Source organism: Choloepus didactylus, chromosome 19, assembly GCF_015220235.1.
Source record: "Choloepus didactylus isolate mChoDid1 chromosome 19, mChoDid1.pri, whole genome shotgun sequence".
NCBI lineage: Eukaryota > Metazoa > Chordata > Mammalia > Pilosa > Megalonychidae > Choloepus > Choloepus didactylus.
Window position 1 is genome coordinate 14,442,009 of NC_051325.1, and position 27,521 is coordinate 14,469,529.

General features: G+C 43.4%; 1 protein-coding gene across 3 annotated transcripts in view; it reads right to left on the reverse strand.

Annotated features, from left to right (window-relative positions):
* RIN2 (Ras and Rab interactor 2) overlaps positions 1–27,521 on the reverse strand; it is a 249,289-nt gene that overhangs the window by 186,220 nt on the left and 35,548 nt on the right. For all 3 annotated transcript variants that reach the window (XM_037810948.1, XM_037810953.1, XM_037810950.1), the window contains exon 2: positions 6,620–6,725. The gene's annotated coding sequence lies outside the window, so the exon portion shown is untranslated. The remainder of the gene's footprint in view (positions 1–6,619; positions 6,726–27,521) is intronic.

The following is a 27,521-nucleotide window of genomic DNA, read 5'->3' on the forward strand; positions in this document are numbered from 1 at the left end:
GGTGGGCCTTGATAAGTGGGGCTATATAAATGAGCTGACTCAGAGAGAGGGAAGTGAGTGCAGCTGTGAGTGGCGTTTTGAGGAGGAGCAAGCTTGCTGGAGAGGAACGTCCTGGGAGAAAGCCGTTTGGAGGCCAGAGCTTTGGAGCAGATGCCAGCTGCCTTCCTAGCTAGCAGAGGTTTTCCGGACGCCATTGGCCATCCTCTGGTGAAGGTACCCGATTGCTGATGTGTTACCTTGGACGTTTTGTGGCCTTAAGACTGTAACTGTGTAGCAAAATAAACCCCCGTTTTATAAAAGCCTATCCATCTCTGGTGTTTTGCATTCTGCAGCATTAGCAAACTAGAACAGATTTTGGAAACACCTACCAAATAAATTACTTGTAGTGATTTGAAGGGACCCCAAAATAAGACACCCCTGACAAGTGACATTTATTAATTGGCTCTTCCATCTGGTAACTTCTGACCAATCCTTGTGCACTTGTAAAGACAGTATCAAAACACAAAGTCCACAGGCCATTTTAATGGTATTAACAATGCCTATGATTTCACTAATGATTTAATTAAATGCTCTATTGGCCCAAATTAGGTGCAAGGCCATCATTAAGACAATAGGATCGAGGTCTGTTTTCATTTGTTTGCTGGACTGCCCAAGGCGTGAACACAGTATAAATAATTTACGAGGTTTGGAAAGAAATTTGAACATTCAAGGCTAAGGTTTCTTCTGCAGACCTTCTATACACGGCCAACAGCACAACAGTCGAGCCAGGCTTAGCATATGCTTTATGACTTATAACACACAAAACCACAAAATGGCAAGTCTTTTCCATGCTAACTTGGAAAAAAAAAGTCCTGTAAATTTATGGCTGCAAATTCCAACCAACATAAAAGCTTTGCCTCTTCTCCTTCCAGCTAAATTGCATTCATGCCAGATGAGAGAGCCAAGATATTGAGAGATGCAAAGAAATGACATTTGTTACAGAATTCTAAACCTCCTCCTAAAATGTAGGAGGAGATACACATCAATATAATTGACAATTTATTCACTCTACTTGCTGCTCTTATTTCATTCTGATGAGCTTGAGCAACTGGTATGTCTTGATTCCAAATCAAACCATTTTGGGCAGCTGCTGAGGTGGTAACGAGATATCATTACAGGAGGAACGAGCTCTACAACTCCAAACACTTTGGGAGTCTAAGATGAACAAAGCCAGGGTAAAAGACAAGGTAGTCACTCCCAGCGCAGGTCTGAGATAACAAAGAGGTTCTGAAACTTGAGGGTATACTGCTTTTAATAACCATTTTGTCTCTCGTTAATAATAAATTAGAATAGCATTAAGGATTTAGGATTTTGCCCAAAGTGATAACTGAAACTGGCATTGGTAAAGATTATTTTTATTTCACATTTGCCCAAGTTGGAAAAAGGTGAAAAAGCATGGTAGGTTGATTGCCTTATTGATTGTCAGCCTAGACCAATAGTAGAAATTCCTCCAGTAAAGGAGGAGTATATTTCTCTGCCACTTGGCTTGGGTTTGGCCATGTGCCTTGCCTTGGTCAGTGGCATAAGACTGATGTGACAGTGGGCCAGTTCCAAGTCTAGGCCTTAAGAGGACTCTTGTGTTTCTACTCACACTCCAGTTTCATGAGAAGAGCTTCCCTCAGGTAGCTACTGTCTACAAACCTGGACTTGGAATGTACTCAGATGGAGCAGGACCAAACCTTGACCTCATCTGATCCTAGTTTGACCAAAAGCTGGAAGCAGTCACCCCACTGAGTCCAGGCTGGACTAGTCAATGCCTAGGTTCATGTGTTAGCCCAGCCACAATCAGCAAAGCTGCCCAGCTGAGCCGAGTCACGATTAGCAGAGCAGCCCGGCTGAGCCCAGCCACGATCGGCAGAGCTGCCCGGCTGAGCCCAGCCACGAACAGCAGAGCTGCCCGGCTGAGCCCAGCCATGATCAGCCCAATCCCGGCCAGCCCTCAGCTGCATGGGCTAAATAAATACTTATTATCAGTTGTCCCACTGAGTTTGGGGGGTTTTCTGAACAGGAAGAGGTGATGCAGGGAGCAAAGAGGAAATACAGGAAGGCAAAGGGATTAACACATAATAGGTTTTCCTTCTCTCCTTCCCTGGACAAATAGATGGCAACATGTAGGTTGCAGTTATGAAGTTCATGATTGCCTTAAAAAGAGTCCCATAATTTCTCACAAGAATACCCCAGCTTCCACGTCCCTTGGTGGGACAATTCCACGATGGGTTCTACACAGTCACAGAGCCCTGTGGGGGACTGAGCCCCGGTTGCCGCTTCCTCATCTCCAACCTGCTTTCTCCCCTCCCTCATTATGCTTCTGGGCATCAGTAACCATATAAATACTTGTACCCTAACCCTTTACCCAAACCAAGATATTACCCCATTTTTACGAATAATAACTAATACATTAATCGAATCCTTGAATGTGCCAGACACTATGACACATGAGTGACTTTACCTCCCTGTGCCTGAGTTTCCTCATCTGTAAAATAGAAAGAAAATTAATGTCTACCTCACAGGCCCTTGTGAGGAAAGAACATAGGCTTAGAATAGGACCCAGCTCATAGCAAGCTTTCAATAAATGCTAGTTATTTTCAAGCAAAAATTTGCTTATCCCCAATTCATTTACAGTTTCTAAGCTGCATCTGCTGGTATTGGAAGGAATGGGACAGGAGTAAGGAGAATAAGGAGAAAAAAAATAAAGAAGAGAAAGGAATGAATTCTGTCTTCACTTTAAAATTCTCAGCCAGCTGATGGCAGCGCAAGCCTTTTTAAACACTGAGCAGGGAAAATAACAGGAAAAGTAAAGCATGCTATAGTAATTGTATTTGGTTAGTGAAATACTATTGCTTCAAGGGAAGAAGCCCGAAAACCAGAGAACATTAAAGCAGGGCATCCAGTGGGATATTTCAAATGTCATGCTCCATTTCCAGTGGGATATTTCAAATGTCGTGCTCCATTTTGGGCCACATATTTTAGACACAGTTCATTCAGAGGATGACTGGGAAAGCACACAACCGCCAGGCCAAGCGGTGACCTCCACCCTCTTCTAACAAACAAAATCCATCAGACAAATGGAGCTTGAGGCTTCAGTGGCAGGAGGTCGATGAACTAATGCTACTCCAAGTTTGTCTAATTGAGTGGAAGTATCTTTCTACTGAGTTAGACCTGAAAGAGGCTGCTTTACGCTATACCTCCATCTGCCTGCCAAGCGCTGATCACCAGTCACCTTCAACCAACAACGGGAGAGAAAAGAACAGCAAAGGAAAAGAAAATCCCTTTGCTACCAATGATCACCCTTGTACTCTGCCCCACCTGATCCCAGTTCCCACTTTCATAGACTTTGTGAGAGATGGAGACAGGGGTGGGGGGTGGGTGCGTGCAGATCTCCAATGGCTTTTCCTTTCTGTGTCCAACTTAGCCTCTTCTATCCTCTCTTCTCAACCCAGTTCTGTTTATCTCAGAAATTATAACCATGCAAATGGTTTCCTTTCCAACATCTCTGTTGCAGTGTTGCTAATTCTCTCGGTAAGATTTTTGCATTTTACTTGGTGTCCTGAATTGCAAAGATGGACACAATTCTCCAACCCTCCCTGTGTCTATACCCTTTCCCACTGGACTTAGCTCCTGCTCTCATTAAGAGCTGCAGAGTACCCCCCACCTCCAGAATCCAGGCTGGCCTTGTGACTTGCTTTGATCAATGGGATATGGTAGAAGTGACACTGCAAAATTTTCCAACCTAAGCCTCCAGAGGCCTTGCCTGCTTATACTCTTAGAACCCAGCTTCCCTCTGAACAAGCTCAGAATAAATGCTGAAGGTTGAGAGCCATAGAGGGCAGAGCCGAGCCATCCCAGTTGAGTTGTTCCTACACCAGTCAGCTCCCAGCCAGGTTGACAGCCCACTGAAGACACGCGGGTCAGCCCAACCAGTCAGATGGACCCCCTGAGCCCAGCCCAAACTGCCAACCTGCAGAATCACAGACTACATCAATGGTTATTCATCTAAGCTACTAAATTTTGGAGGTGGTTTTGTTAGGCAGCAACAGCTAACTAACAGACTAGACAATAAAAAATAAAAAAATAAAAATAAATGACTAATATTTTACATGCATTTTTTCACCCCTTGTACTTAAAAATCCTCAGATGTCAGTCCTGCTGCCATCTCCACTTTTATTGAGCACTGACTAAGTGTACAGTCCAGTACCCAGTGCTCTGGACAGTGTAAACAGGAGACCTGTTCACGGTTCTGATGGAGCTTCAATCAGACAGTGGACGGAAGGCGTGCAGACACACAACCAAACGCAAGGTGAAAATGGCAAGTGCCACAATTCCTGTGCACAAAGGCAGGTCAACACAGATACACGTTTTCACCATTCAGACCCAAATCAGTTCTCCAAGTTTGCTCATCAGATTTCCCACCTTGAAAATATTTTCCACTTGGATAACAACTTAATTTAATATGGCGTCCCCAAGTTCTATGCCAGTTCCTGTCATTGTTTAGTGTACTGTTGCATTTCCTTGATGTTATTTATCTAAAAAGTTCAACCACAAAGAAGTTTTTTCTAACAGGAAAGACAGAGGAAGTGAAAAAAGAAACCTTCATCCTCCAAAGACAAACTTTTAACACCAAGAGAAAACTTCAGTGTTTATATATGGAAGTATGCCCTTCCTTATCCTACCACCATCAACATCAAGAAAATTCTTGTTTGACACTCTTTGGTATTTACTGAACACAGGTCAGAATCCATTCTAGAAGGAATGCGGCAAAGAACGTGGGAGGCACACCAACCCCCAACCTCATGGAGCTTGAGGCTGAACAAGACATAGAAACATTAATCACAAAATCAGGCAAATGATTACCACTGCTTTATTTGATATAACAAAGTATTTTGGGTAACAGGAGCAAATCTAAGCTCCGGAAGGGTCACAGATGATTTGATGAGTTGATGAGAGAAATGCACATTTACGTCAGGACCGATGGCATTTAACTGGCTACAAATTAGGGAAACAGAGTCACAACATTTTATATAAAGCTAGTTCTGAAAAGTTTTGCTCCCCTGTCCTCTGTTTTTCTCTGAGGGTAGCTGGGTCTGAGGCAGCAAAGACCCCAGCTCTTGGTGCAGAAATGAAAGGCAGGTGTGGCAGTGGAAAATCACACAAGCTTGGAGTCAGGCAGCCCTGAGTTCAAATCCCAGCTCCACGCTCGCTTCCTTGTGCTCAGCCTCCATTTTCTTACTCATAAAATGAATGCAATGGCATCTACATTGCAATATTGCTTGGGTTTACACAGGATAGCATAGAACAATGGCGATGTTTATTTTGATCGTGAATCTGCGATTGGGGAAGGGCTCAGCATGAATGGCTCAGCAGGTACAGCATCCATCTAAAGGCTTGCTCCTGTGTTGGTGCTCAATGCTGGCTGTCAGTTGGGCCTCAGGTGGGGTTGTCGGCTAGAACACCTACATGTGGCCTCCCATGTGGCTCTGGGCTTCCTCACAAAATGTTAGCTGCATGATAAGGGTGAGCATCCCAAGAAAATGAGAGAAGTAAGTGGAAGCCATACCACCTTTTATGATCTCAGCTTTGAAGGAACGCAGCCTCATTTCAGCCACATTCTCTCTGTCAAGAGTTACAGAGTTGGATCCGGTTGACCAAGATGGCAGCATAAGATACTCCAGGGTGCTGTTCCCCCACAGAATCTAGCAAAAACTGGCAAAGCCATCCTCCTCAGAACTCCAGAAAACAGTTAAAAGGTAACTGGGCAAGTGATGACTCAAGAAAAAGCAGCTTTAAAAAACACTAGGAGAAGCTTGTGGTGCCCTTACTGGCCCCTCCCCGGGGTGGTATAGAGCCAGCCTCTGCCCCCATTGTGGGTCCACGGGCTGTTCTAGAGGGAGCAGAGTAACCCCGATGTGCATACTGGGGTGCCAGTCTGTTGGTGCCAATCTACTGGGTGGCAGCCTGAAGGACTAAACCAGGAAACTCATCCTGGGCTCACCCTTCCAGAAGTTGCCCTGCAGGTAGAAGCAGCTTGCAGAAAGCTAAAGCAATACAAGAAATAATCAGGTCAAAGTGGGCTGGAGCAAAAGTTTACCTGCTTTAAGTCATACAGCAGCGCATCCAGGAAGGGAAGAAAGTCTATTTCATAGGGAGGTGAGAGGGCATTCAAATTCCTGTAAACTGGGAAATTCCTAAGGCCAAGGGCAAGCATAAGCTTAGGACAAGATACAGGCTCAGAAAATATTTCTTGGTGGTATTGTGAGGACTAAATGAATCCACCCATGTAAAACGCTTAGACACAGAACTAGTGATCAATAAAAGTGAGCTATTATATTTTATGCTGTCAGGGCTCCTGACCTAACTTGGTTTGGCTCTGTTTCCACTGCATTAGGGACCAAATCCCTGAAATGCCTGTTTTCTTGGAAAAAGGAAAACATCTTCTCTTTCTCTCTGTCAGAGAGAAGTCACGTCAAAACAGCACCGCAAAGCTCTAACATGTAATGTTCTTGATTGCATTAGGGAACTTGGAAATGAAAAAACAAACAAACAAACAAACAATCCTGGGGTTTTGTAATCCCCATGCACTTACCTCTTCACGCCTATTTCAGTTCAGTCCCAGCCTCCCCAGCATCCCAAAGGGTTTGCACGTTTTATCTTTTCGGGTCAAGTTCAGAAGTCCGGGCCTCAGTTGCCATCTACAACACACAGAACGGACAATTTGTGACTTTGTGTGTTTTGGAAAATCACCGTGAACAGCCACACACGAGCACTTGCTTCCTAACCTGGCTCTCTGGGGTGACAAATAAATATACGAGGCCACGGTGGGTGGTTTTTCCTTCTTGTTCAACCTCCCTCCCCCCACCGCCACCCCCAAATCTCGCCTCTGGGCCCAGGTAACTGGAGAGGGGACTCTCTCAATTCCTATGCCAATGCTCAGATTTTAAGAACCCCAAATGGTCTTCCAATTTTAAAAAAAATTGGACAATTAAGCAACAATCCTTTCTCTATCAATTAAATGTCAATTCATGTTTTCCCTTCCCTCTTGGAACATAGCACAAATTTAGAGTCCTGCACTCTTTCAGGCTAGGACTTTGGAGACGGGATTAACGTGAATATGAAATTCTCCAATTATCCCCATATCTCATTTAACTGTTTGTATCAACACCCGAATCTTTTCAATTTACTCAAGAACATCAATCCAGCCACCTTGCTTGCAACCAAACAGAAAACAAAACACAAATAGTAGATCAAAGCTCAAATCCCCTTGGAACATTCCGACTACCACCTGTAGCCTGTATCCTCAGCCAAGGAGGACATTTTTGTCTTATCAAACTCTCTGTATCAGTATAAGATGATCTCATTTTTAAAAACTCTCCTAATATTCCGCCATCTCAACTCCTCCATCAGGTTCCACACCTGAGTTCTGACTTCCTGGCCAGCCCCATCCTCCCCCTGTGCAGATGTCCCACACCTCCTTCCTTCATGCCTTCTATTAGCATTAGTTTTCCTGAAATATCCTCCTTGCCCCTCTCCTCTTACTTGAGAAGATTCAGCTTCCAGGTCTCGAGGCAACATAATTTGGGCTCAAATCCCAGCAGAGTCTCAGGTAAATTACTTAACCCGGTTCCTTATGTGTAAAATGGGGGAGGGGGGTGGTTATAGCACCTGCTTCAAAGGGTTGTTCTAGAGATCGAATAAAATAATCCCCGGGAACACTTGGCCCATTGCAGTTTACTTAGTAAGTGCTCAATAAACGGTAATTGCCACTGACACCAACCCTGGTCCATCATCACCACCTTTTTTTCCAGTCATAATTTAAGTCCTACTTTCCTTCTTAATTCAAATTCTCCTCTGGTCTCCTCCTTCACACATATAGAGGACCACTGAAATATAATCCTAAGAAAAATTTAAATTCTGTTTATGTCATTTTATAATATTTCTGATCTTTGCTAATAGATAGATGAGAAGTTGGCAGCTAATTCCCTGGCTCGTATTCAGGGTGAGCTCACACACTGAGAAAAGGAGCTCAGTGAGTAAAATTTCAAGGGACAAAACTTTTGGTGCCTGGCCTTCTTACGTGGTTTATATCACAATATTAAATAAATATGTACAAATAAAATAACTAGGTAGAGATACCTGAGGTTCTTGCTCTGATAGCAATTATAAAACCAAGCACACTTAAAAATTACATATGAACAAGAATGTTAACCAATGCAATTAAAAATAACAAGATTAATTTAATGTATGAATGATGTTGTTTTGTTGAAACAAAATCCCTCCTTCCAACATAAATATAGTGAAGTTGTATTTTCTGGAAGGCGAAAGGAAGTTACCTTACAGGTAACTTCCTGTGTGGTGTGGCTCACACTAGGGACACACCTGTAAACTGAGACCAGCTGAGGATTTACCTCCTCCACACTCGGATCTCAAGCCGACTCGGGGGCATTCCCTCACTGTGTGGAGTGGCGGGTGGAATTGCCTCCAATTTAAATTATTTCAGTCTCTCCTCCACTCCCTCTCTGAATTCCCCCACCACATTGCTCTTTCTGAACTACATGATGCTTCCATTCATTCGCCCCCATGCGACTGCTCTTGGCCTCTACTCAGGGCAAAGCCATCACCCCTGTTCTCAGCCACCTCTGCTCCTTCTCCATACCCTGCAGCAGTTCTAATATGTGGAATGACTTGGCCCCAAAGCACAGTAAATAAGCACAACCCCAAGGCAGGCACTGGGATTGCCTGGCAGAACTTGGTCTCAATGTCACACTCTTCAGGGGTTTTCAATCCATTCTGCACACTCGAGAAGCTTCTTTGATTCCCATGGCCTGGCCACATCCCAAATCAATCACATCAGTTTCCCTGTTTTTTCAAAGCTCCTTGGCTGATTCCAGTGTGTGGCAAAGGTTGCAAACTACAACCAATGATCTAGCAATTAATGGCTTTCAAACTCTTTTGATGACTGCCCACAGTAATAAATCCATTTTACATTGTGACCCAAACACACACACACATTCAAGACAGAAACAAATATTTTATAAAACAATACTTAAGTCTTAAAACTACCAGCCATACCTTCTGATGTTTTCCATTTGTTTCGATTTTATTTAAAACAATGCTGGCTGTGTCCTACTCCACCCACCCATGGGTCAGTTTGAGAAACACTGCTCTAAGAAAACCCAGAATGAATGAGATTATTTTTTAAATATCTTCCTTGAAATAGAAACATAATACAAAAATTCCCAAAGGGAAGTGTGGACCCCTGAGAATAAGTCCCTATCGACTGATTCCAATTTTGAAAATCATCATTATACTCCAAACCCCTCATTTTACCAAACAGGAAAAGGCCACCTTCCTAGATGCCTATGTATGTTATGTTTTGCCTACTAATTGCTATTTCATGTCTACATTTTCATGGATCATTTTGTCTATTTGAAAAATCTTTAAACTATTGCACAGTGGGGCCCAAACTTAGACTGGTAAAGTTCCATTCTATTGTTTCAATGTGTGTGGACCCCAGAATTAAGCGAGCAGCAGGTATCTGCATTAATATTTGTTGATGAGGTTCAGCATTTGGTGCATATTTCCAACATGAATTTAACAAAATAGTACCCTAGAGAGGCTGATTAAAAAAAAACATATCTGGCCTTACAAAGACAGGGGTTTGTTGTGACTAGCGAAATTTCAAGAATTACCACGCTGCTGTTTAGCCTAGAATGCCTTCTAAAACCAGGCTATAATTTCAAGTTTCCAGTGTCCTTAGCACATGGGCAAAATAGAGAAAATTAAGTGTGCTGACAACATCCACTTTTCATTAATCTTGCTGTAGTAGCATGCATTAAGTGTTTAAGACAAAATCTTTTGAGGACCCGAGGGTAAAAATAACTGGGCAAAACGCTACTACTCAACTCCCACAGTGGTTTTGACTTTCAAAAAAACAAATAGCTAAACCCAAACAATCTAACTACCAGATGCTAAAGTGGACTTAAACACTGATCTGAACATACATGACACACTATAAGAATCTTATGTACAGAGGCTGTAAAACATCAGAAATTTAAATACTCCAGTCTTCATATAAGAAAAATATAACTATATTGAAAGGAGAAACAACTTGTATGAGGTATCGCTTTGAGTTGGGGATAAACAGCTGAAACAACTCAGGAAGTTGTCCCTGTCATGCTGTTTTGGAGGCATGGAAACACGTTGTGTGTGTACAAGAAGTATTTCCTCAGCAAATGACATCTGTTTCCAATTGGTTATTAAACTTTAACATGATTGCCTTAATTGTGAGAAATGCAAATTTGTTTCAAACTCACACTGGTTTCTCAACAAAATAAAATCCTCTAGGGAACACCTAAAGTGTTTCTAACCTCGAGAATTCTTAATTAGCTGAAGTTTTCATTTAATTTCTCTATGGAGGAAAGCCAAAATTAGGGGGGCAGAATTGACTTGACCAAAACTATCCATTAATTAAACAAATATTGATCAAGCCCCTGTTAAATGCAATCCACTGTGGGAAATAGGGTGACTATTTCCATCTGAAGTCCCACAGTCTTTATGCAGAAATTTTCACATTTAAACCCTCAAAGTAAAAGGCTGAAGAGGACAGGCTACCAACTATGTTAAATTTTTCTGCATCTAGCAGTGGTTAATACGGAAACTGCAACAATTGTTTGTTCTTCTCTCTGTTTTGATAAAGCTGTCTAAAAGGCTCACGAGGACATTGCTCACCATCATCAAACAGTGTTACATGCTCATTGAATGTTTACATATGCAGGCAATTTGCTCAGTGCCATTTTGAAACCCTGCTCCTTATGGAATTGATCTCGGACTAAAACCCTGCGTTGGCATCCTGTACACATTGACTATGGGTACATTAACTTCTGGATTGTTAAATGTGGTTTGGGGCATATTATTTTACTTGATCTTAAAGGAGTTAAAATTGATTAGGTTCCTTCTACCTCTGTACGTCCAGAGTTCACAGATTAAAGGATTCAGTGACCTTTTGATTAGTACCTCTGTTCTCATGGAGTTCTGTGCAAAGCGGGCCACACTCTGGGGTGGGCTCAGTCTAAGAAGGCACTTGCCCAGCTATGAGCGTTTTCTCTCTCATTCCAAATCCCTGGGATTCCTGACCTAGCAACATCTCAGTAGCCACCATGAGGAACCAAACTCCAGACTTGGTCAGCTTTTCCCAGAGCTTTTCCTGAAAATCCTCAGATTCTCAATGTTTGTAAGTGTGTAAGAAAAAAAAAAAAGAAAAAAAAATCATTCCATGATTATAATAAATGGGAAAATGTGAAGTTAAACAAATTATAACAGGTTTTGTTGTTGCAAGATTTCTGAGAGCCTCTATGCAAATATGATCTAAAACAGTATGTTTCAACGTCTCCCAAAATTCTCTGTTCAAAGAGCTTTGATACAGAGCATCTCAGGATTAGATCAGCTAAGGAAGATAGTACCCTGGAGCATTTTTCTTCTTCTTCCTTTTTTCTTTCCTTTTTAGAAAAGTATTTGTATTGGAGAAAGGCATTGCATCTCTCTTTCCCTAGGGCAGAGAGAAAGAACAGACAGTGCACTGCTCTCTGGAAGAGCCCCCAAAGCCTTATCCGTTACCAACCCCACACAGACACCCTCAACCCCGGGGCTGGTGTATTTGCTGTATTTTGAACACAGCCTAAAACTCCTGACCCTCTGCTGCCACCTCCTGTTGCAATCTTGCCCATCCTCTAAGACCCACCTCAAAGTATAACAGGCAATTTCCAGCAATTTACATCCCGGGTGCCATGCTAAGCATTTCTCATACATGACTCCATTAAATCATTACAACTGCCTCCTGAAGCAGGGAAGTATTATATTCCCATTTTATAGACGAGCAGATAGAGGCTGGAAGAGCTGGGGCGACCCACTTCACACCATGAGCTGGGCAGTGGTAAAGTCCACATTTGTCTCTGGTTTGTCATTATTCTTGTCCCCAGCTGTCATCCCTATGGTGGCTCTAACCCCACTCACTCCCCAAATGCAAGCATGCTCCCACTTCTTTGAGCCCTCACTGTGCTTAGTCTATATCTTAATCTATATATCTTTCTCACAGCACTCATCACTCCTTGCATTGCATTCAGATATCTGACTCACACGACTATCTAAAGCCTGGATGTTTCTGCCCTTGTTTAAGTCTGTAAGGAAAATGGCACCAGGAGACCCCAGTCAATATTCTATTAATGAAAAGCATATTATAGACATGAATGTCCTCCTCTCTCCACATTTTAAAAATGCAGATTTGGGCTGCTGAAATGGAAATTGGGTTAATTGATGTGGGCAGCCATTGCTAAGAGGTGGAAACCAAAAGGCGAAGCCAAGCCAACCCAACCCAACCCAATGGAAAGTATTGTCTCCCCTCCGGTAAGCTGATTGAAGACTTTCCCCATCTATGAAGAATAATCTTCTTACTTTCAGCTCACACTGTCAACCTGACCTTGTCAACTACTCTGGCTAAGTCCCTGTCCCCCAATCTCACAACCCAACCATAGAAAACTGCTGAGAATAATCTAGATGGAAGGAGAGAAGAAAGGAAATACGTATTTTCTTCCCCAAATTATGGAACAGGCTTCTTGGTTAACTTTCCCCAACCAAGAGTCTTGAATTTTTCCCCAGAAGCCATATTGCTGTGACATTGTGAAGTCTTCTCATTTCTATGGAATAACATCTGAGACAGTGGGCAGGGGACACATCTCCTCTCTTATGTGGATCATCTTCTACTTGGTTATTTTTTCTTCCAAAGAATAATCTAAGAGTTTTGTTGACCTTAAACAATCTAACCCCTTTCACTGCACATCCCAAATTAAATTCCCTGACCATTTCTTAAATACGTAAATAAGTGCCACAAGATTGTTTTTTAGTCATTTTCTCAAAATCAGATAACCTTTTCTTATCTTCCGAAATGACCAGTACACTAGGAACATATGTATATATTTGACAGTTTCTCAAACCATAGCTAATCCAATTTTGCCAATCAAAGAAACAGGACAAATAATTTATTTGTTCATTCAATTTAACAAACACTTGTTGGCTTTTGTTCAAGGTCTATGCTGGACACCGAAGGGACACAAATGGGGTCCTATTTTTAGATACGGGCCATCCGAAAGGGATGCAGGGGATGGGTGCCATTTCAACAGCAGGGAGTGTAGGAAAGACATTTTAGTTTAGAGAGAACTACTTGGCCAAAAAAGCAGAAGTGTGGCGAGGCAGGGCAGGTAAGTGCCTGGACTAAGGGGAGGGGTTTTCATTTCACTGTGTGGACCAGGGGAGCCACTGAAAGTCTCGATGAAGGGGCAGGATGCTGCAGGTGGAAGGACCAGGTAAAGACAGGTAATGAAGACTTCACCTAGGGACCAATGGATTGAATTAGGAAAGAAGGTGCCAGGCACGAGAGCCACTGTGGAAGGGGACTACACCCCATTGTGCTGAGCACAAGGAAGGGAATGAAGCATCAAATATGGTCACCAAGGATAAGGGAGTAGAAAGAAGGAAATGGAGTGAGTGGGTGGATGATTTTTATATTTTTAGACAAGCTGAGTCTGAGTTGAAAAGTCCAACATTCATTGAAAAATTAACAGGAACAAGTCGATAACTCCATACTAGGATAAAAAGTCCTCTATCCCCAAACCCACATACACAGAAAACAGAGAAGACAAAAAGAGTGGTGTGAGAGTTGTCCTTGTGATCACAAGGATAGGAGATAAAGTTGTCCATGTGGGAAACTGGTGACTTGACTGCTGACCTTACTGAGATGGGAGGAGTTGCTGGTATGAGTGGGTGTTTGATTCTTTCATTTTCAGATAAGTTGAGTTTGAAGTTTCAGGGGGAGATCTGGATTGAGAAATCTAGCAGGCAGTTTCGGCAACTGAGATAAATGGATAACTCTATCCAAATAACATTTTTACAGTGAGATAATGGTCAATAGAGGTCATACCACACTTGAAGTCTTGTGTTTAATCCTGGATGCCATACTTCAAGAGGAACATGATAAAATAGAAGTTGACAGAAATGAAATATGTGACTGTATGTTGGAAAGGATGCTGGATGGAGCTGGGGATGCTTGAAAAGAAAGAAAAGATGAGACAGGGAAAGCTCCCTCTGTCATGTGATAAAGAGCATACAAGAGGTAGGTTTAGGACCGAAGGAAGTGAGAGGAAGGCAAGTTCCAGCTCAAGGTAAAGAATCTCTGGTTAGTACTTTGAGATGAGGGTGATTTCCTCGTCACCAAAGATATCAAAGCATAGGCTGGATGATAATCCAGGGGGATGGATACAACACGGGACAGAAGTGTCTGATGGGGCCCCAGACAATAGTCAGATGTCCTTGTCCGTCTGTGTTTCTATGGAAGGACTCGGACTGGAGCAATAAATAAAAGTTTAAGAGTCACCTACAGAGAGCAGGTAGGTGAAGCCAAATGTTGTCAGATGTCCAAAGTACAGACTATAACGAGAGAAAAGTAAGTGAACTGAGGAAAGAATCTTGTACAAAATGAGAGAAAAGAAACTGGAGTAGATAGAGAAGTGGTGAAGGAATAGTAAGAAAATTAAGAGTGCCAAGTAACAAAGGGCAAGAGGGGGCAATCTGTTGAGATAGACAGTAAAGTGCACGAATCTTAAGGGTACAGCTTGAATTTTTCCACCATTGCTTCAGAAGGTTCTCTCATGCCTTCTATTCCGTACATCCAAAGGATGATCACTGTTTTGACTATATGTTAAACCTATATATCTATATCTATATACCTATCTATACCATATATATCATGTAGGATGCTGAGAATATATAATAACAGCAGCTATCACTCACTGAGTGCTTGCTATATGCCTGACATTGTACAAACCATGCACATGTATTATCTCATTTAATCCTTGCAACAACCCTATGGGGTAACAACAGATGGGGCAACCAAGGCACAGTGAGATTAATACACTTGCATGTGGTCACATAGGAGAGCCAGCAATCAAACCCATGCAGTGTGGCGCCACAGCATTAGCCCTTGTACCATTAGAGATGAGATCTCATTCTAGCCCTCCTTAGAGGTCACTTCCCCTTATTATGATCTAGAACACTGGACGTGTTTGCTTACCGTATAGTCGGCTCAGGAGCTACCCAACCCTGGCTGGGCAGCCATGTTCTTGGAACTCACATGTGTGTGTGTGTTGGGAAGGGGGTATCTTTGCCTCATTCAAGGACAAACTAAGCAGTCTGTTCTCTGCAGCACCACATCCTATCACGTTTGCCAACAGCGATAAACACATTCTTTTTTGCAACTACAAAAAAGAAAATCACCCGAAATAACTCAATTTTTTTCCAGCAAAAATGTTAGTTTACAAAATAAATCTAGGGAGGAATGTAAATTTTCTCAAAACAGACATGTCTGGTATTTCAACTTCCTCTTCAAAAATTATCCCCAATGAGCACAGGGATCCAAGATGGCTGACTAGGGCGAGGCTGGGCTCACTTCTCTCCCAGAAAACAACTCGGGGTCAGGCAGCAACTGTCTGCAACATCGGATCTGGGGCTCTGGAGATCAGGGGAAGTGCTCTGCAGCACCCAGAAAAGTGTGGGATGATGAGATGGGGAAGTTGTGGTGAGGGACCCTGAGTGACCCCCTCAACCCTGGCTCCTGGTGCCCACCCCCCACTCTCAGGGCAAAAAGCTTTGGGGTCTCCAGTCTCTGGCGGGTGGGCAGCTCCAGATTGAAAGGGCAGCAGAGGTCCACTCCCCCATGAACAGGGCAGCACATGATCTAGCATTGTGCCAGCTTTTGGCCAGGAAATTTGGACTGCTGGGACTGGTGTTTTAAACCCACCCTGCCCAGACCGGCTACACGAGTGTCTGGAGCTTCTCAGCCTTCTAAGGGCTGAGAAGAATGGGTTGCCAAAGATCGCCATCTGCTGGCAGGCACGGAAAGTGCACCTCTGGGAAGACATCTAAAAGGCATTTGGGTGAAGAGGGTCATAGGCTGGACAGGCCAGGAAAGTGCACCCTTGGGGAGCAGAATTAAAGGCCTTTAGGCATCTTTACCTGACCTCCCTGGGGCCCTGTGGAGCTGGTGTGCACCCCCTTCATGGCCCTGGTTGAGTAACACTGACAAACACAAGTGTCAAGGAGGAGAACTAACTCAAACCCAATCAACAACAAAAGCATTGACAAGAGAGAATCCAAACTTCAGAGTAAACTCACCAAGATAATCAGCAAAGATAATAAGCCATGTTAAGAAAGAGGAAGATATGGCTATGGGAGAACTAGTGATCCATATCCAAAAGAATGAAAGAGGACCCTTTATCTTACATCTTACACAAAAATTAACTCAAAATGGATCAAAGACCTAAATATAAGAGCCAGAACCATAAAACTCCTAGAAGAAAATGCAGGGAAGCATCTTGAAGATCTTGCGGGAGGAGGTGGTTTCTTAGATCTTACACCCAAAACACAAGCAATGAAAGAAAAAACAGATAAATGGGACCTCCTCAAAACTGAGTATTTTTGTGCCTCAAAGGACTTTGTCAAGAGGATAAAAGGCACCTATTCAGTGGGAGAAAATATTTGGAAACCACGTATCTGATAAGGGTTTAATACCAGTATATATAGAGAGATTCTACAACTCAATGATAAAAAGACAAAAACCCAATTAAAAAATGGGCAAAGGGCATGAATGGAGATTTTTCTGAAGAGGATATACAAATGGCTAAAAAGCACATGAAAAGATGTCCAACATCACTAGCTATTAGGGAAATGAAAATCAAAACTACAGTGAGTTATCATTTCACACCTACTAGAATGGCCATTCTTAGAAAATCAGAAAACTGCAAGTGTTGGAGAGGATGTGGAGAAACAGAAACACTTATTCACTGTTGGTGGGAATGCAGAATGGTGCAGCTGCTGTAGAGGACAGTTTGGCGGTTCCTCAGGAAGTTAAGTACAGAACTGCCATATGATCTGGCAATCCCGCTATAGGGACATATATTCAGAAGATCTGAAAGCAGGGACATGAAAAGACATTTGCACACCGATGTTTGTAGTGGTATTATCCACAGTTGTCAAAAGATGGAAACAACCCAGCTGTCTATCAACCAATGAATGGATAAACAAAATGTGGTATATACATACAATGGAATATTGTGCAGCTCTAAGCAGGAATTAAGCTATGATGCATGTGACTACATGGGTGAACCCTGAGGACACAGTATTGAATGAAACCAGTAAGACACAAAAGGATAAATACTGTATGACACCACTAATATGAACTAAACATAGCTAGCAAACCCATGTTTGATCTAGAACATAGGTCCCCAAAAGATAGAATCAGGGCAGAGAATGGGGAGCTGAGGCTTAATTTGTGCAGAATATGTAAGAAGGTTGATTTTAATGTTTGGAAATGGATGGAGATGATGAGAACACATTACAGTGAGTGTAACTAACAGCGATGATATGTGGGTGTGACTGTGGTTCAAAGAGATGGTTTAGGGTCATGTATGTCACTAGAAGGAAGCCAGAGGATAAAACATGGGACTTAAAACACAGTGAACCCTCTTCAGGGTGAAAATGTTCTAGAGTTGATTGTGGTGATGAATGCACAACTCCGTGAATATACTAGAAGACAGCGATTGTATGGTTTGTGAATTTATCTCAATAAAACTGCTTTAAAAAAATTATCCCAAACAAAATTACCATGAAAAAAAAATAGGCATAGTTAACTCCCTCTCTAGAAATAGTCCTTAAGGCTTCAGTTATTCTTGAAACCTACTGCTGCATAAGGAAAAAAAAAAAAATCACAGCAAGACTTTGTGGCTTCGGCAACAACAATCTTTCTATGACATCTACAGCTTCTGTAGATCTGGATTTCAGGAGGGGCTCAGCTGGGTAGCCCTGAATAAGGGATTGTCACATGGTGGCAGCCAAATGCTAGCTGGAGCTGGAAGAGCAGGGCAGTGGGCATGGGGGAGACAGGCTGGGGATCTGCCTCTTACTTCGGCAGCCTCAGGGCAGTCTAACCGTTCACACGGCGGCTCAGGACCCAAGCAAGGATGTCCCAGAGAACAAGGTGAGAGTTGCAACACCTCTTCTGACCTGTCCTCAGAAGTCATGCAGCAGTATTTCTGCCACATTATATTGGTTGCAAGTGAGACTCAAAGCTACCCATATTCAAGGGGAAGGGATCATACTTCACCTCTTATGGGGGTGGCAAGGTTCTAGAAGAACACGCTGTGGGATATGTTACTGTGGCCATCTTGAGAAAGTATAACCTGCCCCACAGTCTAAAGTTGGCCTTGTCCTGCAGATGTCACATCCCTGTAAGGAACCCATCGCCGTTGTCATTTTGCAGATATGTAAACTGAAGCCAAGCATTTCTAAGCCACTTTGGACACACAGAGGCAAGGAAGAAACTGTCAGATCTGTGTTTTTTGACACACATGCAACTTTAAAGATAAATATAATGCACGGAAATTACTTTGTGAACTATATAACATAAAGCATAATCCATTGTGTCCCTTTTCATTGCATAAATGGAAACACTTCTGAAAAGTTTGTTACCTTGAAAATTTTGATGTATTACCAAGAGTGATAAAGCTCCCCTTGGGAAGTGTAATCTACTTAACAAGTACACCTGAGTCACCCTGGGAAAGTATTTGGGTATTTCCTACTGTCTCATCTAATAGGGAACTTGGAAAGCAAAAACTGTGGCCACACTTGGCCTTACAAAAGGTTTCCCATTGGAGAAGTCAGTACAGTCACTTGAAAGGAATGCTCGGCTTGGGCTGCAGCTTAGGAAAGAAAGAACTGTGGCTGGGAAAGACACCCACACAAATTGCACCTGGCTACTGGTCAGTCTGCTGTCCACCGAAACGATGGGCCCATCAACATCAGAACCTGCAACTTGAATTTTTTCATTTCCTCTCTTGAGTTCAGCCAACTCTCATTACACATCTTCCTGGGTTTTGCCCATTTTAGTTCTGATTGTTTAATTCAAGTTTGTTTTACATATAAAATAAATTTTCTATCTATATATTTTTTCTATATATATCAGAAAATGCTTATCTAAGGATATTTAATTACCATTGGAAAATTGTATTACAGTTTTCTTCTGCGTGTGTGGGTGTGTGTTGAGCAGGGGTGATTGTTATTTACCAGCTGAAATGTTTTGATCCTCAATTTCTGTGTCCTTCCCATTGTAGCTCTGATGGCATGCTGTCTGTCACTTTCTGATCATTGTGTAATATGTTTTCTTTCCTGGGCCAGCAGTAACAGTTGATGTACACAAGGGGTGAGGGCTTGGGGTGGCTAATTTGGTTTCTGGATTCAAAAGTGCCCTTTACTATTGATATAGTGAAGCGTAATTTCTTTACTGAATACTGCTGCTTCTTGTGAGGGGAGGGTGGCCTCTGATTTTGTGATTCTCTTCGATTTCTGCAGGACCCTTAATTTTATCTCCAGGCCCTTCTTTCCCAGCATCGCCAAGTCTCCAAGCGGCAGGCCCCCTCCCAAGCTTTCCCTCCCCTCTTAGAAGACTCACCTTCTCAAAACTGTGCCCCAGATCCCAAACTTTTACGTATTTTCCTCTCAGCATGGGACTTGGCTTCCTGTGTTGCATCACCTCAGATCCCTGTATTTATTTCTTTCTCTTTTTTCCATTGTTCTCTGCAGTGCCTGCCCAATTCTCCAGCAGGCAGGCTAGATTTTAGTGTTTGTCTTTAGTTACATGTAACTCGAAGTTTGTAGAATTCTCCCTCTAGTAGTAATACCAAAGAAGTCAACAGTGGATTTTTTTTTCTTTTTTTTTTTTTTTTTTTTTTGCTTTGTTTATTTGGATGAGTATGCAAAAAGATTTAGATCTAGGCAACCAGCATTATTTTACTGCAACCCAGGGCTCTATGTTTAAACACCATTTACTGCTTTAAAAGTACCCATTTTACCCAAACCTATTTACTCTTCGCAACACAGGCATTTCTTAGTACAGTATATAGGACAGTGTATAGAACTCAGCCTCACTTGAGGCTTTTTCTGGCTCTCAGAGTGGGCTCTTCCCAGGAGCAGGCCTGGGAATTAATCCCCCGCTCCCCGACAGGCCTCAGCTAATGTAGCCTGTCCTTGTCAGCGTGCATTCGATGACTGGCACACCTGCATCAGCGGCTCCCCAAGCACTGCCCAGTGGCTCCTGCGCTCAGTCCCCAAAGAAATTCCTCGCACTCGAATCCTTGCTTGGGGTCTGCTTCTGGGGGAGCCCAGGCTAAGACAGGCACCCAGCCCGGGGCCTCTCCCACAGCCTCCCGGAGCCCCTATGTGGGGGTTATCTCCCAGGTCAGAGCCAGCAAGTCGGCCCCAAATGTTCATCCCTCCAAACCCAGCAAGGACAAATTGAGATGGTGAGGGACAGGCCAGGGCTTTAGCAATCCAGTGGTTTTTCTGTTCCCGGGGTCCTCGGTGCCCCCACTGTGGCCAGGGCAAGTGCTTAAAGGGGCAGTGTTGGCATGGACCAAGGCCTGTGTACACGGTAACTTCTCTTCTCTCTAAATATTTGTGGAATGAATAAATGTGGAGGAATTCAGTTTGCAAAAACCGTACTCATGTAAACCCCATTAAGAAATGGAAAGCTTTCCCAGATACCTTTGTGATAGAATAGAAATATGTGTTGTCTTTCTTTGATGTGGTCGAGACACAGGACCACCAGGCTGAGCTGGAGCTGGATTCTGCAGAGTTCCTCCCACTGCCCGTTTGGGAAACTCTAGAAAATCTAACACCAGCCATGGCAGCCTCTGCTGTGACTGCCGGGTGAGGCCGCATATGTGGCCATAGGTGGAAGGTGGAAATGGTTTCCATTTTTCTTCCATTCCCTCACTCTGTGCAAAAGCTATCCAGCGCGCCAGGTTCCCACAAAATCCTTGTGCCAAATGTGGAACCCCTTAATTATCAAGACAGGGGACAGAGCAAGCTGGGTCGTGTTTTAGGAGAGGCCAGATCAGCACACAAAGCCGACGAGTTTGATTTGTACCAAGTAAGGGCAAGGTGTTTAGAAGGCAGTGAAAAAGATGCACGTTTATAGGCAGAATCGCTTTTTTTTAAAAATTCTTGGGTATACCAAGTTATTTAAATCAACAGTTATTTTTATTGCTACTTCATGATCATCAATAATCATTTTTAATTCACATTTTGTTCCTGGCATTCGGTTAGGGGTGCAGGGCACCCAACAGGGGCAGATAAGCCTGACCTAGGTCCTTCTGTCCAGGAGTTTGGTGGGAAAGACAGGATTTAGTGCGATTAATCCATTGAATATTTTACACATAATTCTTCTTTAAATAGCTACCTTGTCTGATATGGAACTAAGGGGAGCCCAGATAAGGAAGGGCTAACCATTTAGGCGTGAAAACCACAAACAACTTAGCAGGCATTTATGGGACCTTATTCAAAATGTATCCTAAATCACCGTCCCCTAATAGGGAGGTCACAAAGAAATGTGACCTTTCCTTGATGATCTGGGGTCATCAGCAAGCTTCACTGTGTGTCTTAGGCTTTGCATCCTTAGCCTAAGTAGCATTACAGGTGCAAGCCCAGAGTTAAGCAGATTGACTACTGGAGAGTACTAAGAAGCACCTTTCTTGAAAAACCGCAAAACAGTATGTCATCTTAATTTTGCAATTGTTTACCTCTTTCCTGAAAACCTGGTGGAGGGCATGCAGATGCAAGATGTCCAGGGTGATGCAATTTGCCTATGCAACAAAGCCTTCCATTCTAAACAGATCGCTCAAGCCAGGACACAAGGAAGAAGACAAGGCATCTCTATCTCTATCTCTATCTCTATCTCTATCTCTATCTCTATCTCTATCTCTATCTCTCTCTCTCTCTCTCTCTCTCTCTCTCTCTCTCTCTCTCTCTCTCTCTCTCTCTCTCGGCAACAACATCAGAAGCAATTTCTACATCGCTCCCTATGACAAGGCAGCCACAGTAGCAAAGGTAACAGCTGCTCACCAAGCATCCACATGCTCTTGTATCCCGGTGGTTCCTGCATTTGAAAAGTATCCGTGGGGTCAGGTTTTGGCCAATGAAGTATGGGTGGCAGTGATGTATGCCACCTCTGGGAGCGGTATTTAAACCTATCCCATGAAAAGATAAAGCAAGGATATTGCAAGCAACATTATACCAATTAATAAAGCTAACAAAAGACAGATTATAAAAAAAAATTTTTAAAGCAAAACAAAACTATCCCACAAGTCCGGCCATCTCTCCCCTCTGCAAGGACCTTGTAAGCCGTGATCTTCCAGACATGCTACAAGATGGAGACAGCCCAGATTCCTGGATCACTGTTGGAAGAGCCCCCAACCCACAGAGGCTAGACATCAACCTTTGTGTGTGACGCCCCGCATGCTGGGGTTTATTTGCTAGCCTCTCCTTACAGATGCAACCATCTTCCCTGCTTGTAACCATCCTTCCTTCCATCTCCCTGTTCCTAAGAGACCTAAAGTAAGATGATCAGAGTCCCTGCCTACCCATTCAGGACCTTCTGTTAATGTCGGTATTGCATGTAAAAATACCAAGAACCGATGTTAATTGAGCACATACTAGATGCCAATCAAATGCAAGTACTGCATGCATAACTCCTTCAATCCTGGCCTCTGTGGCAAGGGCTGGTCTTATCCCCATTTTACATATGAAGAAACTGAGGCGTGGAGAGGTGAATTCATTTTCCCCGAGGTCCACAGCTGTAAGTGGAGGCACCCGGGTTGGAACTCAGGCTGTCTAGCTGCAGAACACACAGGCACTCTTCTTCACCGTTCTACACTACCTCTCCATCCAGCCGCCTCCTGGAGTGCTGCACACTTCCACTCACACTGTGTCGGTGGCTGGGGGGTCTCTTGGTGGTTCTTCCTGATTCACACTGGGCTTGCTCTGCCTTCAGAGAAGCTTATTTCCCCTAGAGCTCCAAGGATGGCAGGGCAAGTGACATCTTCCACAAGGCCCCCTGTGATTTGATTTGGGGGAACATTGCTTTTCGAAACCCACAAATTCATGACCTTTATGGGAAGCCGTTCCCGAAACAACTCTAGGACTGGATTTCTTCCACATTCTATTTTAATAATAGAGCTTTCCTTGTAACAATATTATACAGCTGCCTGCATCATGGATGACATTTCTCAAGAAATACCTTCCACTTTAACAGTGCATGCTCTGAATTACATTACATTCTGGCCCGTGAGTTGAATCAATGAAGCACTGGTGTTTTGTATTTTCATCTTTCTGAATTGTTCAAATTGTAGATAATGAATAGATATTGCCTTCATAATCAGAAATAAAAGCTATTAACTATTAATGAGTTACTAGAAGGGAGGATAATGACTCAAATATTACAGAAGCCTTAATATTGCTTCTTCAGGTTAAACGCTCTGACTCCCAGAATCAGGCTGATTTTACTATGCTTGGGCAAACTTAGTTTTGGTGTATTCTTTCCCTAGAGGCACAAAATATGCTGCTACCAATTAAAAACAAAACAAAACAAAACAATCAATCACATCAACCTGAGCTCCATAAGCCATAACTCGGATAGTTTTGAAAGCTGCAGTACAGCTGGCTTGTCCCACCACCAAGGTTTTATTTTACAAAACCTCAGAGTGTCCAGGTATATAAAAATATTTATACTTTTAATGCTTGGATCTGGGGGACACTTATCTGAGGCTTGCTACGATTTGACAAGCACAGCCAAAATGAATCAGGTTTTCATCCAGGGAGGTAACACAGAGCCCAGACTTTGGAATCACATCCCTTATTCAAATCCCTGCGTCCACATTCTCTAATCCTGAGATCCTGTGTGAGTTACACCCAGCTGAGGTTCTGTTCTACTGCTCCATAAAGTGTGGACAATGATAACGCCCCATCCTTGGGATTGTGCTATAAGGATTAAGTTGGATGATGTCTGTAGCCTGCTGAGCCCAGGGCGGCTCAGAGAAGCTCTTCCATGTGGCTGCTCACAGCTCTGCTCCCAAACCATAAAGTGATGGGGGACAGGCTGTGCACACACGCAAGTCTCTTAAAACAAAACAAAACAAAACAAAAACACACGCAAACTGGAAGTTTCCTCAAACACAGCTCCTCAGCATGTTTTTTTGCTGCTTGTTTTCTTTTTTCACATCTAGTGCAGTCATCCCACTTACTGGCTATCCCAGGGCAAGCTAGGGCTTGGTTTTCTCATCTCTAAAATGGAGATAGTGAGAATACCTAAGACCCAGGCTTGTCAGGAAGATTCAGTGATATGAAATATGCCTGCTGCATGGATAGCACTTAATAAATACTATCAGGGAGTGTTAACTTTTTAAGTTGCTTACAGCTTCATAGGGGTGGTTCTACCTTTTGACTTTGTAGCATTTCCCAATCCAAACTCTATTTTATGCCAAGACCCAGATTCTGCGCCACTGGTCATGGCTGGGAAGGAGAGGTGCTGGGAGGAAGATGAGAAGGAAGGAAGTGCTAGGAGGGGAGGGAGGGCAAGGAGTGGCCTGGTGGCTACTGAGTTAGGGGGAGCAGGGCTGCCAGTTCCTCCTGACATTCTGTTAAATGGGTGTATGTGCACAATTGTTGCCCGGTTGGGTATCTCCTGCATTTCAAATGCACCCTACCACCTGGACATTATCCTTCCAAGTTGACAGGACCTGAAGATCCAGCAGTAACGTCAAAAGCCACTGCACAGAGGGCGGGGCAAGATGGCAGACTGGTGAGCTGTATGTTTTAGTTACTCCTCCAGGAAAGTAGGTAAAAAGCCAGGAACTGCGTGGACTGGACACCACAGAGCAATCTGTCTTTGGGCATACTTCATACAACACTCATGAAAACGTGGAACTGCTGAGATCAGCGAAATCTGTAAGTTTTTGCGGCCAGGGGACCCGCGCCCCTCCCTGCCAGGCTCAGTCCCGGGGGAGGAGGGGCTGTCAGCTCCAGGAAGGAGAAGGGAGAATTGCAGTGGCTGCTCTCATCGGAAACTCATTCTACTGATTCAAACTCCAACCATAGATAGACTGAGGCCAGACACCAGAGACTCTGAGAGCAGCCAGCCCAGCAGAGAGGAGACGGGCATAGAAGGAAAACAACACGAGAAGCTCCAAAGTAAAAGCAGAGGATTTTTGGAGTTCTGGTGAACACAGAAAGGGGAAGGGCGGAGATCAGGCCTTGAGGCGCATATGCAAATCCCGAAGCAAGGCTGATCTCTCTGCCCAGGGCACCTTTCCTTAATGGCCCTGGTTGCTTTGTCTATTAGCATTTCAATAACCCATTAGATCTCTGAGGAGGGCCGTTTTTTTTTTTTTTTTTTTTTTTTTTTAAATCCTTTTTGCTTTTTCTAAAACAATTACTCTAAGAAGCTCAATACAGAAAGCTTCAAAGAATTGAAATTTGGGCACGTCAAGTCAAGAGCAGAAATAAGAGAGCTCTGAGACAAAAGGCAATAATCCAGTGGCTGAGAAAATTCACTAAACAACACAACTTCCCAAGAAAAGGGGGGTGTCCGCTCACAGCCACCATCCTGGTGGACAGGAAACACTCCTGCCCATCGCCAGCCCCATAGCCCAGAGCTGCCCCAGACAACCCAGTGTGACGGAAGTGCTTCAAATAACAGGCACACACCACAAAACTGGGCGTGGACATTAGCCTTCCCTGCAACCTCAGCTGAATGTCCCAGAGCTGGGAAGGGGGAGCAGTGTGAATTAACAGAGCCCCATTCAGCCATCATTTGAGCAGACTGGGAGCCTCCCAACACAGCCCAGCAGCCCAGAACTGCCCTGGGGGGACGGCACTCACCTGTGACATAGCACAGTCATCCCTCAACAGAGGACCCGGGGTGCACAGCCTGGAAGAGGGGCCCACTTGCAAGTCTCAGGAGCCATACGCCAATACCAAAGACTTGTGGGTCAGTGGCAGAGACAAACTGTGGCAGGACTGAACTGAAGGATTAGACTATTGCAGTAGCTTTAAAACTCTAGGATCATCAGGGAGATTTGATTGTTAGGGCCACCCCCCCTCCCCGACTGCCCAGAAACACGCCCCACATACAGGGCAGGCAACACCAACTACACACGCAAGCTTGGGACACCAATTGGGCCCCACAAGACTCACTCCCCCACTCACCAAAAAGGCTAAGCAGGGGAGATCTGGCTTGTGGAGAACAGGTGGCTCGTGGACGCCACCTGCTGGTTAGTTAGAGAAAGTGTACTCCACGAAGCTGTAGATCTGATAAATTAGAGATAAGGACTTCAACTGGTCTACAAACCCTAAAAGAACCCTATCAAGGACAGCAAATGCCACGAGGCCAAAAACAACAGAAAATTATAAAGCATATGAAAAAACCAGACGATATGGATAACCCAAGCCCAAGCACCCAAATCAAAAGACCAGAAGAGACACACCTAGAGCAGCTACTCAAAGAACTAAAGATGAACAATGAGACCCTAGTACGGGATATGAAGGAAATCAAGAAGACCCTAGAAGAGCATAAAGAAGACATTGCAAGACTAAATAAAAAAATGGATGATCTTATGGAAATTAAAGAAACTGTTGACCAAATTAAAAAGATTCTGGACACTCATAGTACAAGACTAGAGGAAGTTGAACAACGAATCAGTGACCTGGAAGATGACAGAATGGAAAATGAAAGCATAAAAGAAAGAATGGGGAAAAAAATTGAAAAACTCGAAATGGACCTCAGGGATATGATAGATAATATGAAGCGTCCGAATATAAGACTCATTGGTGTCCCAGAAGGGGAAGAAAAGGGTAAAGGTCTAGGAAGAGTATTCAAAGAAATTGTTGGGGAAAACTTCCCAAATCTCCTAAACAACATAAATACACAAATCATAAATGCTCAGCGAACTCCAAATAGAATAAATCCAAAAAAACCCACTCCGAGACATATACTGATCACACTGTCAAACATAGAAGAGAAGGAGCAAGTTCTGAAAGCAGCAAGAGAAAAGCAATTCACCACATACAAAGGAAACAGCATAAGACTAAGTAGTGACTACTCAGCAGCCACCATGGAGGCGAGAAGGCAATGGCACGATATATTTAAAATTCTGAGAGAGAGGAATTTCCAGCCAAGAATACTTTATCCAGCAAAGCTCTCCTTCAAATTTGAGGGAGAGCTTAAATTTTTCACAGACAAAGAAATGCTGAGAGAATTTGCTAACAAGAGACCTGCCCTACTGGAGATACTAAAGGGAGCCCTACAGACAGAGAAACAAAGACAGGACAGAGAGACTTGGAGAAAGGTTCAGTACTAAAGAGATTCGGTATGGGTACAATAAAGGATATTAATAGAGAGAGGGAAAAATATGGCAAACATAACCCAAAGGATAAGATGGCCGATTCAAGAAATGCCTTCACGGTTTTAACGTTGAATGTAAATGGATTAAACTCCCCAATTAAAAGATATAGATTCGCAGAATGGATCAAAAAAAATGAACCATCAATATGTTGCA